At 49.3% G+C, this 14,251-nt stretch overlaps 2 long non-coding RNA genes across 4 annotated transcripts in view; both read left to right on the top strand.

Annotated features, from left to right (window-relative positions):
• Positions 1 to 14,251, top strand: part of LOC138720595 (uncharacterized) — a 512,056-nt gene that overhangs the window by 384,211 nt on the left and 113,594 nt on the right. The gene's annotated exons all lie outside the window — the stretch shown is intronic.
• Positions 5,749 to 14,251, top strand: part of LOC138720592 (uncharacterized) — a 95,100-nt gene continuing 86,597 nt past the window's right edge. For all 3 annotated transcript variants that reach the window (XR_011337435.1, XR_011337434.1, XR_011337433.1), the window contains exon 1: positions 5,749 to 5,902. This is a non-coding gene — a long non-coding RNA (uncharacterized lncRNA). The remainder of the gene's footprint in view (positions 5,903 to 14,251) is intronic.

Below are 14,251 nucleotides of genomic sequence, written 5' to 3'. Positions count from 1 at the left end.
CCCCCCAAACGTTGCTGCATTTCAGAGCTCGGGAGGAGACACAAACTTTTCTGCTCTGCCACCAGCAGTCCACGTCTGCAGTAATTTCCACCGGCCATTTGCACCTAATTAGTACTCCGGGTAATTAGATTTGGAGGCAAGTCACAGGTTTATTAGGGCTTTCAAGAAACTCTTGAGGACGGAGCTGAAAGCTAAACAAACACCTCGGTGGGGAGCGGCTCCGGGATCGGCTCCGGATCCCATAGGGACCGACTCCGGATCCCCTCGGGATCAGCTCAGGATCCCCCCGGGACCGACTCCGGATCCCCTGGATCTCCGGGTCGCTGTCCCGGTGATGGGGCGGGGGGGGGCGGGTACGGACAAAACCACACTTTCTATCAAAAAAAAAAGTCCCACAAGGGGCCAGCCCTGTGTTCTCGAAAGGGTTAAGGCTGTTTTCTCAGTGAAAAAAAAAAAAAAATTGTATTTTTTGCCTTTTGGGGTAAAATCTCTCCCGTCCTCGCGTTCCCGTCGGAAAAAACCCGAACTTTCCAGCACAACTTTCTTCTCCAAACACCCCAAAACTCCGAGTTTCGCCTCCCAAGTGAGCGGGACCATCACCCCAAAAGGGCTGCGGACCCCCCAGCATCCTCCTTCCCGCCGGGCCCCGTCGATGCTGCTTTATCCCCGGGGCGCATTTCTCCTCTTTTCCCCCCGGGGAAGCGCATCTAGCGCGGGGTTCTCCGCGTTTCCCAGGGAAGGGGGGGAGGCTGAGAGGGGGGCAGCTTCCCCGAGGGGGGGGACCCCGAAGAGGGGCAGCTTCACCGAGGAGGTTTTGACCCCCGAGCTCTGCGCAGGATGCGCGGGGCGGGGGGGGCGAAACGGGTTTTGCCGAGCGCTTCGAAACGCGCAAACAAAAAAAATAAAATAAATAATAATAATAATAATAAAATAATAATAATTAAAAAAACACACCACGGAATGTCTTCTAGGAGGAAAAAAAAAAAAAAAAAAACCAAACCAAACCGTAAACCTTCAGTTTCGTTGAACTCGGCGGCATCCCGCGGAGGCTCCGCAGCCCGCGGAGCAACGGCTCCGCTCCGCAATCTGTCACCTTGTCCCCTTTCTCCTCCCCCCGCTCCCTCCCAGCTCCGCGACGGCTACCAGTTGCTCTGCCCTCGCTCGATAATAATTACCCCGTCCGAGAATTAATTATAATAAATGTTTTCTTGATAAACTAACGAGATAATCCGGGCGGCACACGCTCCCTAATTACGGGCCACCGGCCCCAACTCCGCTGATCGCCGGGGCTGATTAATGCGGGGCAGCGATCCGCGGCCGGGCGCGCAGGTTGCGCCCTCGCGGAGGCTCCCGCGGAGCGCTGGAAGGCGCCCAGATGGAAAAGGGAATTTATTTTGGTTTGGTTTGTGTTTTATAAACGAAATCTCCCTTCCCCGCCCGCACCGGACTCCATAGCAATTTCTTTTTTAATTTATTTTTTAATTTATTTTTTAATTATGAGTTTTGGAGGTTTTTTATTCTCTTCAAAGGGAGAGTTTGGGTTGATTTTTCCCTATCGTGGGGTGGTTTTTTTTTTCCGCAAAGGCGGTGAGGGTGGACTCGCCACCGTCTCTGCTGCGCATCCCCCCGCGCTTCGCCTCCCAACGCTGCGCGCAGCTCCGCGGCCACCGGCAAACGAAAGGAACGGCCGGGAGGGACAAACCCCGGCAGCGACCTCGGCTCGGAGCCGTTTGACCCATCCCTGCCTCCTCGGGAGCATTTTTAAACCCATTTTTTAAAAAAAAAAAAATAATAATAAACCTCAACTTGCATCTTCCCTAAAGAAACAATAAACCTCAACTTCTCGGAGCAGCCAAAATCGAAATAGATCTCTGGAATGAAGGAAAGGGGTTTTAGCTCTAAAGAAACTTGTGCACAAGGACTTTCCCGACTTTCTCTTTGTTATAATCGGTCGGTTTCTTTGGGAAGCGCTTTCCCACGGCTGAAAAAATAATAAATGAGAGGTGGAAAACAGCTCCAAGCCCTCTCCAAGCTGGATACGGTTCTCGCCATCCGTTTCACCCTCGCGGAGCCATGAAGCTCCGGCCCCAAACGCCTGGAAATTTTCTCTCCCTGCTCTTTCCAGCCCGCTTCTCTGGCTCAAAAAACACCTTTGGAAAATGAGTTTACTGAGTGTCCACATCGGGAGAAGGAAAAGAGAAGAATCAGGAGAGGGGAGAAAAATTTTTCCCTGTTATTTCTGAATTTAAAAGTCCTCTTTGGGGACAGGGAAGAGCTAAAACCCAAGCGATCAGGCCGGAGGGAGGGAGGGAGGAAAAAAAAATCATGTCCCCAACGAAATCGCAGTGAAGAACCGCGCCTGAGCCGGCTCCGCGCCCGCGGGGAGCAGCCCGAGGTGGGAAGCATCTCCTGCCTTCTTGGATTTGGCCCTTTCGCCTTTTCCATCCAGCAGCTCCCGGTTCCCACCGAGGCATCCCTGCTCCATCCCGGCCTGGCCCCGGGGCAGCCCCGCATCTCCTGCTCCCCCTCTATGGCGCAGAGACTCTGTTTTTAACCGATAATGGTCATTTTAACCGAAAATCGTGATTTTAATCCTTTTTTTTTTTAAAAAAATTTTTTTTTTTTTTGCGCTCCGCTGTATTTCAGCCCCCGGGGAAGGACGGAGGGAGCGGTTCCCACTTACCTGCGAGCCTCGGACGGGGTCGGGGGGGACGAAGGGTGAAACCTGCAGCCCGGATCCTCGCCAAATTCCCGGGATCGGGCTGAGCTGGGAGAGAGAAAAAGCACAAAGCGGGAGGTTAGAGAGCTGCCCGCACGCAGATGCCCACGACATGGAAAAGGGGAGGGGAGGGAGGGAGATGGGGAGGGGGTTGGGGGGGGTTGGGGGGGGTGAGAAAAAAAAATAATATTTGAAAAAGCAGAATAAATGGGGGAGAAAGGGGAGGGTGCGGTGCAAGGGGAGGATGCAGGGATGCTCTGGGCTCGGTACATACAGAGCTGGCCGGTGCCGGAGCTGGTGAAAATGATTTTATTTTTAATAAAGGTGGCAGGGTGCGTTGGAGCTGAGGTCTCTACCTCTCTCGGGGAGCTTTGCTGAGAAAGCGCCTCTCTGGCAACTTTTTGACGCAAACTCTCCAACCAATGGCAGGGAGAGAGTGATTGACACATCTAAGCCAGGGGGAAAATAATAAAAACACACAACAGGGGGAGGAAAAAAAAAAAAAAAAAACAGGCCGCTGTGCTGTACCGGGGGGACAATCTAAGCGAGAAAGAACAGGCACCGAAATGACACGAGAATATACATTAAAAGAACCTGCTCGGGTTTAAAAATTATACGGGATGGAGCGGAGCGTCGGGGTAGAAATTAATGTGATGGAGAGCAGCGATGGAGTGAGAGGGTTGCCCAGGAAAGGAAGAGGGGGGCAGCAAAAAAGCTGGAGGGGGTGCGGGTGTGTTATAATAATAACAACAAAAGATATTAAAATATACAAGTAAATATTTAGGAAGGCAAGAGCGGAGCCCGACAGGAGCCTGTGGAGCAAAGGGGAGCCCCTCAGCCCTCCTTGGGACAGAGGGGACACCCCAGAACTGAGTCACCTGGGGGCGATATCCATGTATTTTAATATTTTTAAAGCCTGTGCGGTGTAGAATGGGGCTGGAGCCGAATTTGCTTTGGCCGTGCAGATATTTTAATAGAAATAAACTCGGCTGGGGGTGAAGAGGGCAGGGTGGGAGCTTCCAGCCTCCCAGCAGAACCCTCCGGGAGCACCGGGAACGGGCTCCAAGATGCTTCTCTGGCACCTCCCGTCCCTCCTCAACTTCTCCCGGGTCACAGAAATCCGAAAAAAAAAACCTTTGGAGAAAGGCAGGAGGACGCAGGGAGCTCAGCTCGGAGGGAGCGCTCCGCACTTTCCTCACTTGTGACAATGGGAGCGAGAAAAACCGCAGCGGCTCCATCATTTTAACGGGGTGACCTATGTTAATGAAGTTATAGCAATTAATTCGCCTCTTTGTGGCTCTTCCCTGGGCTCGGCTGCGGGTGATCCAACGTGGTTGGGTTTTCCTTGGACTTTAGAGCAGCTCCGAGCGCTGCAGGAGCAGGTTTGGGATGCTCGGGGTTGGGATGGGGGGTTGGGGGCTGGGGGGCTTTGGTTGTTGGGTTTTTTTTGTTTGTTTCGCGTCTTTTTTTTTTTCTTTTTTTTTTTTTCCTCTTTCCTCGAAGAGAGGAGGAGGGAGGGAGGGGGAATTAAACAAACAAACAAACAAACAAACGAAATAACCCCTCGCACAAAAGCAGCTGCAGCCCTGCCCGCCGGAGCCGCTCCCACTTTGGCCGCTGGGTTGTTGATTTTTTTTTTCTTTTTTTTTTTTTTTTTTTTGTGCGAGATGACTTTACGGAAAGTTGGTAGCAGGGCTACCTCGGTTGGTCCCCCCCTGCTCCCCTGAGACCCCCGCGACCCCCTGCTCATCTTGGACTTGTGTGTTGGCTTGTCCTCTCCGCTCCGGGCTGTGAGACTTTTCTTTTTTTTTTTTTTTTTTTTTCTGGTGTGTGTGTGAACTTTTTATTGTTTGGTTTGCTGGTTTTGTTTTGTTTTGTTTTGTTTTGTTTTGTTTTTTCTCGAGGGGCTGCGAGGAGCGGCTGCAGCCCCCCCAGCCTCTTTGCATCCCCTCTACTCCCTCCGAAACCCTCGCACAGAGATCAGAGCCGGACAAATCCTTCCCTCTCACCTCCCGGCATGTCGGCAGGACCCTCAGCCTCTCCTTTCGCAGAGCATCAGCAATAAATATCCCGATAGAACCCTTCTCCCCCTACCCCCCCTCCACCCCCCCTCCCGCCTCCCGCCCCCACATATTATTTAATAACCTTAATCCACCTTGGAAGAATGAGAGAGATAATTCGTTCCCGTGTATCCTGACCAGGAAATCGATTAAAAATTAAAAAAAAAAGGGGGGGGGAAGAAAAAAAAGAAAAAGAAAAAAAAGAAAGAAAGGGGAGTTTGGGGACTGGAGGAAATCGAGCTGTGGCAGAGGAGGGCTGAGCAAAGCAGAGAAATAAAATGCGGTGCCTGGAGAAAGTAGCTGGGAGAGCAGGTTTGGAAGAGCATCCCTGCCTGCATCTCCCTGCCTGCATCTGCCCGTGGGGAGAGGGGCAGGCAGAGCTGCCAGAGGCAGCAGGGACATCCCAGCCTCTCCCTCTGCTCCCCCTTTCTCCCCCCCCCCCCCAGCCTGAGAAGTTGGGAATAATTCCCGCAGCCAATAAAACAAGTGGCAGAGATGGACAGTGTTACTTAAATAAACAAGGGTCTCTTTAAAATTCTCATCCACTTCAGATGTCTAAAGTAAGATTGTGATGATTTTGTCACGGTTTGGTAAATTTACCCCTTTAAGAGGCTTTCATAAATCCCAGAACACACCTTCAGCCAGATTTGAATATAGATTTAGGTTTTAAAACCCAGAAGCTGGGAACACCGCTTTATCAAAGAGAATTTCCCTTTAGCTTAGCGATGTGTCGGAATGGCTCTTGCAAAGATTGGATCTGAGAGGGGGAAAAAGGGGGAACCTTCTTTCCTGGAGCAATCCTACACACACTCTGCAGCTGCCTCTGCCTTCAGTCTTCTGCAGCTCCGGGAAAAGTTGCAAAAAAAAAAAAAAAAAAAGAATTAATAATAATTGTTGCAGCTGTAGGAACTTGGGTGGTGTTTTTTACCATTATTTTTAATTTTTTTTTAAACTTTCCAATCTGAAAGCGTTTCAGAGCAGGTACAGTCCCAGAGAGCCAGACTAGCTGGGGCTAACGGGGAGTGAGTGGAGATGTGTGATTCTTCTGCCCTCTAAGAACTTTGTGCTCAGAGAACCAAAATCTGCTTCTGGGATGAAAAGAAACTGTAACTTCTGCTTCTCAGTAAGTTCTCCAACTTTCCGATGCCAATCGTGTTTCAGAGCCATTTTCTCTCTCTGCATAGCTGTGCTTCTTCTCTTCTCTTTCTCCCTCTTTCCTTCTCCTTCCTCTGATTTAATTTCCGACTCTCTTACTAACGCGCCCGTTTCGCGAGTGATTTTATTGCCGTGTGTATCGCTCTCAGCTCCTGACCTGGAATATTATGACCAAGTGGGGGGGTTGGAAAAAAAAATATATATATTAATCATTTATTCAGGTCGGGTGAAAGTTAAGGAAGGAAGCAAAAAGCTCCCAAAATGAACCGATTTATTATTTGTCATCTTGGTATCCCTGATCGGCTCCGGAAAGCGATGCACGCTACGCACTTTTAAGCTTTTCCCTCATCGGATTTGTGTCTAGTTAAAATATTCTAGACTTTCCTTGAAGTTTATCTGCAATTCATTTGCGGGTTGGGTTTTTTTGGGGGGGACTTTTGGTTGTTTGGGTTTGTTTTTTTTCTTTTAGTTGAACAGTCCTCCTCAATCCCCCCCAGATCTCCCTTTTGGGGGTACATTGATAAAGCTGTGTCACTTCCAGAAAGGGTCGGATTCGTTTTAAAATGCTGGAATGCTAAAAAAAAAATTATATATATATATATATATATATACACTCCCCCCTCCTCCTTTTTCAGGCGTCTGGGGGAGAGAGATGGAAGAGCATCTTCCCTTTGGGGAAGGGGAAAAAATATGTATTAGGGGCAGCATCTTAGCTAGATGAAACCAAGTTTCTTAATTAGGATGGGGGGCATTTAGGGGAGATCTGCAATTTGTCTGGCTCCGAGAGGAGCTGGGCAAGCCCTAAAAACACTCTGCTGAGAGCAGAGAAAGTGACTTCAGGGTTTGCACCTGAGGGAAGGTCTTAGGAGCACTGGGGGTGGGATGGAAACAGTACCCCCTCCCTCCACCCCCCAAACCTGAAATAGAGAAATAAATCAACAGTATTAAATCAAGGAGGGGGGAGAAAAAGGCTTGGGGGGGGTGGGGGGGATGTGCGGGAGGCTGGAGCAGGGGGTGTGTGTCCTTGTGTCCGTGTGTCCGTCTGTGCGTGGATGGAAGGCGCTAATAGAGCCGGTTTACATAATTTTTTTTCTCTCCAGGCCACGAAGTTACCTTGATGAGCAGCTTTCCCGCAGCAATCAGATTATAGCTCCCAGCCCAGATATTAAAATAACGGTTACAGTCCCATATCTCGCGTGTTGGCAAACTTGGGAGAAATGAAGGGGTCGGGGGGGCAAGGGGGGGAGGGAGAGAAAGAGCCAGAAAGGGGGTTTTGTAAGAAAGAAGAAAAGAAAACCGCAGAGAAGCTTTAAACTAGTCTTTCGTTTGTAACCTTTTACAACCTTTATTTCCCGTATATGAAAAGCTCCTTTTATTGAGACCCCGAAAGAACTTCCCCCCCCCACCCCCCACTCCCTTTGGATTTTTAATTAGAGCCCATCAATCGCAGCCATATATATAGGAATCGATATAAAGTAATCCGGGGAGATGGGCTGAGGTTTTAATCGAAAATCTTCTTTGCCATTCTTTGCAGATCTTCTTTAGCCGCTGGCTGGTGGAGAAACAAATGTTCATTAAAAAAATACCCCCCGAAACCCCTAAAGCAGCTCCCTCCCCCACCCCCCCAAAACAAAGCCACAATGCAGAAAGCTTGGAAAAAATCAGAAACCAACTGTTGTTACCATGTGAATAAGAAATTACTCTTATGCTTAACTTCATTCCTCCTGGCAGGCAATTTTTTTTTATTTTTTTTTCATAGTGGAAACTTTAAAAACTAGCTCCGAAGATAACAGCTAATTATTCTTTTTGAAATGGTCTGTGGAAAATGATATTTTCCGTGCGGGAAGGGTCTGGCGAGTGTCTGCGTGTCCAGTAACAAAGATCCCACAAGTACAACCCTGGTGAAATCCAGACACCGTCCTCTTGCAGCTTCTCAGGCTCACAAATATCGCGTTTTCTTTATTTTTTCCCCCTCTCTTTTCTTTCTTTCTTTTTTTTTTTTTTTATGTGTTTTACATTATGTAAAATTTAACTCTTTGCTTTCACGCGGTGGAATATTTCTTTTCCAATGCAAAAAGGAAGGAGGAAAAAAATTCCCAACTCCCCCAGAGCTCCCCCAACCTTCCTCCTTTCTAAAGAACCAGGGCTGTTTTTTCTCCAGGGGCAGGAGGGGAGTGGAAGCTAAATATGAAACAATGCAGGCAGCTTCGGGTTTATTTTGGTAAATTAATTGTGAGGCTATTCTGGCTCCTGTGTGTTTCTGCGTGATTAAACTGTGCTGTTTGTTCCCCAAAGCTGCACATTAGCAGAAAGTGCAAGTCTATTTTAAAGCATCATCCTCAGGTTTAATGTGAGCGAACCGGGCTGAGTGAAAAGTTTACCCGAGTAATTGCAGCTAAGAGTCGACTGTAGTTGTTTTAATCACTATTTTCCATCTGATAAGTGCGTTTTAAAGAATGGACTCTGCATTTTTTTAATCAGAAGGAAGAGAATCTGGCCGTATTTGTACCTAACCTCGCGTCTTATCTGTATGAAATGTCAATTTATTTAAAAGCCTGGTATTTAATACACTACACGGGCCACATTTAGTTTAGACAAACCCCCTCTTGTACTTTCTCCTTAATCGCGCCTAATGAAAACGTGGGATTTTACCATTATAAAAAAAAAAAAAAAAAAAAGTGAAAATATAATGCATCTTCATTAGGAAAATTGACTGCTGTGCTCAAGACAGTTCTTAATTGAAAAGGCAACCTATTTTAATGGTGTGGTTGAGGAGAAGATTACATACTTTATCCAAACACAAAGACAATTAATAATGAGGACCAGGCTGCTGCCATTAACTCTAATGCAGTTACATCAATGTCAGTGGAAGTGGAGGTACCTGAGAGGTGGGTGCCCCCCGTGTCCCCCCTCTCCCCTCCACCCACCAGCCCCCGGGCATCTCCTCCGACAAACCCCAGCAGCATTATCCCCCTCCCTTAATAGTATTAATTATTTTAATTTTTTTTTTTTAGCGGCAGCCCAAGAACTTGTGCAAATAGGGCTCGTCTCCTGGTTTAAAGGGACTTTTTAAGAGCTGCCCGGTGCAGGATATTTAAGAGCATGACAATGCGGAGCGGTGGTAGCGGTTAAGCTCCAGTTTGTAAACGAATCCCTGCCCCACAGCCAAGGGAAAAGCCCTTTTCCCAAGCCCCCCCGCTCATTTCCAGCTCTGCCAGCCTTTTTTTTTTTTTTTTTTTTTTTTGGAGGGGTTTAATAATAATAATAATAATAATAAAAATAATAATTAAAGTTTCATTTGACAAGGTGTATCTACGCCTGGCATTGGCGGGTGAGGGTTTCCGCTGGTTTTGTCATTTTTTCCCTTCCCTCCGAGGGAAAACCAGGCGGTTTTTCCGCGGATGCGGAGTGGGGTGGGAGGGATGCGCGGAGCGATGCGCATCCCGCACCGAGTTAAACAAAGTCCTACTCAACCCCCCACCGCCACCTCCCCGGGAAGCGAAGCTGATTTGAGAGTGGTAAAAAAAAATAATTAACTCAGAGCAGAGCAATTTCTCCCTCCAAAGTCAAAATAAACCAAATAATCGACACCCCCCTCAAAAAAAAAAAAAAAAATTGCTTTCTCCTATCTCTGCGGGCAACTTTCCCGCAGATCTTTGTCCTGCCTGGAGCTGGGGGAACCCCTGAGCCTGGAAAAGCAGAGCCTGGAATTCAGGGGGGTCACGATTGGGGTGGTTTGGGGATGAGAAGGGATTCCCAGCCACCGCCTGGCACAGTTGAAGTGATTTTGGGATTTGGGGGGGGGATTCCTAGCTGGGGTCCTGCATGGTTCGTGTGGTTTTGGGATAAGAATGGATTCGCAGCTGTAGTCTGGCACAGTTGGGATGGTTTTGGGATACGGGGAGGATTCCCAGTTGGAGTCTGGCACAGTTGGGGTGGTTTTGGGATATCAGGGGGATTCCCAGTTGGAGCCTGGCAGAGTTGGGGTAGTTTTGGGATGAGAGGAGGATTCCTAGCTGGGGTCCCGCATGGTTGGGGTGGGTTTGGGATACGGGGAGGATTCCCAGTTGGAGTCTGGCACAGTTGGGGTGGTTTGGGGATATGGGGGGGAATCCCAACTGGGGTCCCGCATGGTTGGGGTGGTTTGGGGATGAGAAGGGATTCCCAGCTGCAGTCTGGCAGAGTTGGGATGGTTTTGGGATGAGGGGGTGATTCCCATCTGGGGTCCCGCATCCCCACCCGGTCGGGTTGGGGCTGGGGGTCGCGCTCAGCCGCCTCCCACGGGTGGAAAGCGTCTTTTTTTTTTTTTTTTCTTTTTTTTTCCCGTTGTTTTTGTCGGTGTTCTGTGCGTGCCCTGCCCGCTGCTGGCACCGGGAGACAATGCGGCCCCCTCCCCGGCGGCCCCCGGGCTTAATCCCGGCTCTTCCCCCTCCAGAGGGTTTTTTTTTTTTTAATCTCCGCCGGGAGGAGGAGAAGGGAAAGAGGGGGCCCCGGTGCCCAGCGGGGCGGGCTGACCGCCCCCTGCCCTCCCCACAGCCCCCCCCGGGGCGGACAGACAGACAGACAGCGCCCAGCGGACGGACAGATGGACAGGGCTGTGCCCGGCATCCCCGCACGGACAGGGGGGTGGCTGGTAGGATGGGCAGAGCAGGGACAGACAGACAGACATGCTGGTAGATTTGGCAGAGCAGTACCCATCAATGTCTCCTAGATAGACAGATGGACAGACATGCTGGTAGGATGGGCAGAACAGAGACAGACAGACAGACATGCTGGTAGGATGGGTAGAAAAGAGACAGACAGACATGCTTGTAGGATGGGAGGAAAAGAGACAGACAGATGGATGTGCTAGTAGGATGCAAAGAGCAGGGACAGGCAGACAGAGAGATGTGCTGGTAGGATGGGCAGAGCAGGGACAGACAGACAGACAGACAGACAGATGTGCTGGTAGGATGGGCAGAGCAGGTACAGACAGACAGACATACTGGTAGATTTGGCAGAGCAGTACCCATCAATGTCTCCTAGATAGACAGATGGACAGATATGCTGGTAGGATGGGCAGAACAGAGACAGAAAGACAGACAGACACAATGGTAGGATGGGCAGAGCAGACAGACAGGTATGCTGGTAGAAAGGGCAGAGCAGAGACAGACAGACAGACAGACGTGCTGGTAGGATGGGCAGAACAGTGCCCATCCATAACTCTCAGACAGACAGACAGATGGACGTGATGGCAGAATGGGCAGAGCAGAGCCCATCCACCTCCCCCAGAAGGACAGACAGACAGACAGCTGTGGCCTGCCAGCACACACAGATGAGAGGTGCTCCCTGGTCCACCCTGGTGAGCAAAGCCTGGGACAACCCAGGTGCAACCAGGCTAATCCCCAGGCAGACAGACAGAGCGACGAGGCCGGGTCCCTCTCACCCCGTTAAATCCCAGGCAGCCCAGGTGGAGCACGGCTAATCCTCGGGCAGGGATGGGCTCCAGCAGAGCCCTGGGTCGGCCCAGAACCCCCTGACCGTGTTCAGCTGGTTGTTGCTGGACAAACAGACCAACCATCACCCATCACCAGGTTTTTGCTGGGAGAGGTAGAGCTCAACCGGGTCCCGCGGGCGGAGAGGAGTTAACGGGTTCGCATCCATCGCAGCGGAGGATTTTTCTACCTGTGGAAAAAAAACACACCACCATAATTTCCTTCCCTGTACAGGCAGGGAGAGGCAGAGCAGTGGGGTCCAAACTGGCTGTGGCCTTTAGGAACTACCCTAACATCCGCAATCGGAGATAAAAAGAAAGTTCCTGCTGGTTCCCTTCCAGACAAATGAGCCTGGCCGGGTCTCTTTGCTCTTTAGCAGCATCTGCCCACCCTCTGCACCTGATTCCTTCCAGGAACCTTTCATCTCCCTCCCCTGCCTGCTCCCAGAGCTCTGGCTGATCTGGCCATGGGTTTAATGGTATGGGAGGATGCGAGCCCCCTGGGATGGTGCTGTGCCCACCTCATTTTTCTCATCTCCACTCGCTCTTCCCACATTCCCCCCCTCTCCCACACCTACTCAGACGGCTGCTTGCAAAGGGATTTTTGACAGGGACAGCGGAGTTTCTGGAGCTTTCATTTTCCTGTCCAGAGACAGCCACGCTAGGGCTGCGTCCTTATTTCTCTGAAGTCTCTCCCTGAGAGGGGGACATGAATGACACGCTGGTTTATGCCTGTGTCTAAGTAGCAAGAACTTGAGCTGAATGCATCAGGATTTTCTGTGGGAGTATGCCTGACTTCTGTGTTCATTTTCATACTGATGGTGTAGGTAGATATGGTATCAACAGGTTGTTGAGGAGAAAATAAAAAAACCTTTCGTGTGCACTCACTGATAAACACAGTGATGAAGTCCTTTGGCAGGAGTTTTACCTGGGAAAGGAAATACCTTCCGGGTGGATTTTTTGTCCTATCTTGGCTGTGTCCTGTTCCCACACAATGCTGTGGCTCTGGGTTCAAGCCAGTTGTCTGAATGTGGTTTTCAGGAGTATCTGAGGTGGTTTCAAGTCCCTGAGACACCCATGCAGTGCTGGTTGGTCCGGCAGAGGACTTGCTGGAGTTCTATGGCTCCATGGCTCAGTAGCTGGAGGACGGCTAGGACACCCAGGAGCCTCTCAGGTGACACTGAACACCTGTGTTTAGGCAACAAATCTACATTTACAGTCTGAGCTGCTCTAATTTGTGATGGTCAGTTCTTCAGCTCCTTCCTGGTCCAAGGCGATGCCTCTGTTAAAGCTTTTTGCACCCACAGCTGACATGTAGCAGTCTGTAAATAACACAATCCTCCTCATATATTTTATCATACTCGCTGTGGCTATTTCTTGGTGCCTCGTTTACACAATGGGGCTGCCTCAGTTTATGTGGCGTCTTGACTGACGTAGCAACGCTAAAAACCAAGAGGGGTCTGAGTTCAGGAGGTGCTCACAACCCAATTACTGAAAGCAGAATCCTTGCTAGATGTTTCGCTTTGGCCACCTGAAGCATGTTCTTGTTTGTTGGTGTCTGCCTAGGAAGTATTTTGTGCTGAGTCCATGGATGGGACCTGGAGAATATCCCACAAGCCCTGAACTTGTTATTTTCCTGCATGTAGACTCAGAGCCGTCAGGATGAGGTGTAGATGCGATAATAGATAAAATATTCAGATAGTTTATTTTAAGCTTGCTATGGTGAGGATGTGCGAGAGTGGAGCTGGTCACAGGTGCTGGTTTGAGGAGGAGAGCTGTGACCAACGCTCCAGTTTGTCTTTCTGCTCCGGTTCTCTGGGTGCTGCTGGCTCAGAGCTGGCGTAGAGTCAATAGTCTGCTGGAGAGGAGAAAAGGAAGAAACCAGCTCTTCACCCCTGCCTGTGGCTGGGAGGCGGTGGATGGAGCAGTGATGTTGATCGGCACAGATCTCTCAGGTCCTCTGGGTGTGGGCTGTGTATGTGCAGGAAGGTGGAGTTGGCTGGGGCATGCATGTCCAGCTAGGGCTTAACTGTTCCTCACATCTCTTCCTTGTACTGCTCTTGAGGGAAAGGAGACTGTGTTTTCTCCTCATCAACTCACGCTCTTATCTTTAGTGAAACATGTAGGAAAGCAGTAACTTCTGCCCCATTTTCCCCATTGTAATATTTAGCTTTTAGCCCCAGCGTGTTTTTCTTGTGCTGTATTTTGATTTTGGACTACCCGTAGGTGTAGGATTCCCACCTGAGCATGGAGCTGGGAGTAGGTTGGACTCGATGATCCGGTGGGTCTCTTCCAACCTGGTTATTCTGTGATTCTGTGATTCTGTGATTCTGTGATTCTGTGATTTAGGGCATTTGCTTGTGATTTAGTCTATACACTCCATCGATCTATGTATTTGATATCTAATGAGAAATTCAGAATGAGTTGCAGTTTTTTTTTTTTAGTCTATAGAATCATAGAATCATTTAGCTTAGAAAAGACCTTTAAGATCATCGAGTCCAACCATAAACTTCACACTGCCAAGACCACCACTAAACCATGTCCTTAAGCACCATGTTTACATACATCTTTAAAATACCTCCAGGGTTGGTGACTCAGCTACTTCCCTGGGCAGCTTGACAACCCCTTTGGAGAAGTAATACTTCCTAATATTCAATCTAGTCTTCTCCTGGCACAACTTGAGGCCATTGCCTCTCATCCTATGTAATACAGACAGTCATAGGCTAAGTCAGCAATTTAAATATTTTATTGAAATGTAATTTTCAACAGTTTTTGACATAACCATTACCAAGAAATGCAAATTATAGTATAATATCATAATTGCCCAACTCCCCTTAACTTACT

The sequence above is a fragment of the Phaenicophaeus curvirostris genome, chromosome 5 (assembly GCF_032191515.1).
Source record: "Phaenicophaeus curvirostris isolate KB17595 chromosome 5, BPBGC_Pcur_1.0, whole genome shotgun sequence".
Taxonomy (NCBI): domain Eukaryota; kingdom Metazoa; phylum Chordata; class Aves; order Cuculiformes; family Cuculidae; genus Phaenicophaeus; species Phaenicophaeus curvirostris.
Note: the sequence above shows the minus strand (reverse complement) of the source record. Positions and strands in the feature narration are given on the sequence as shown.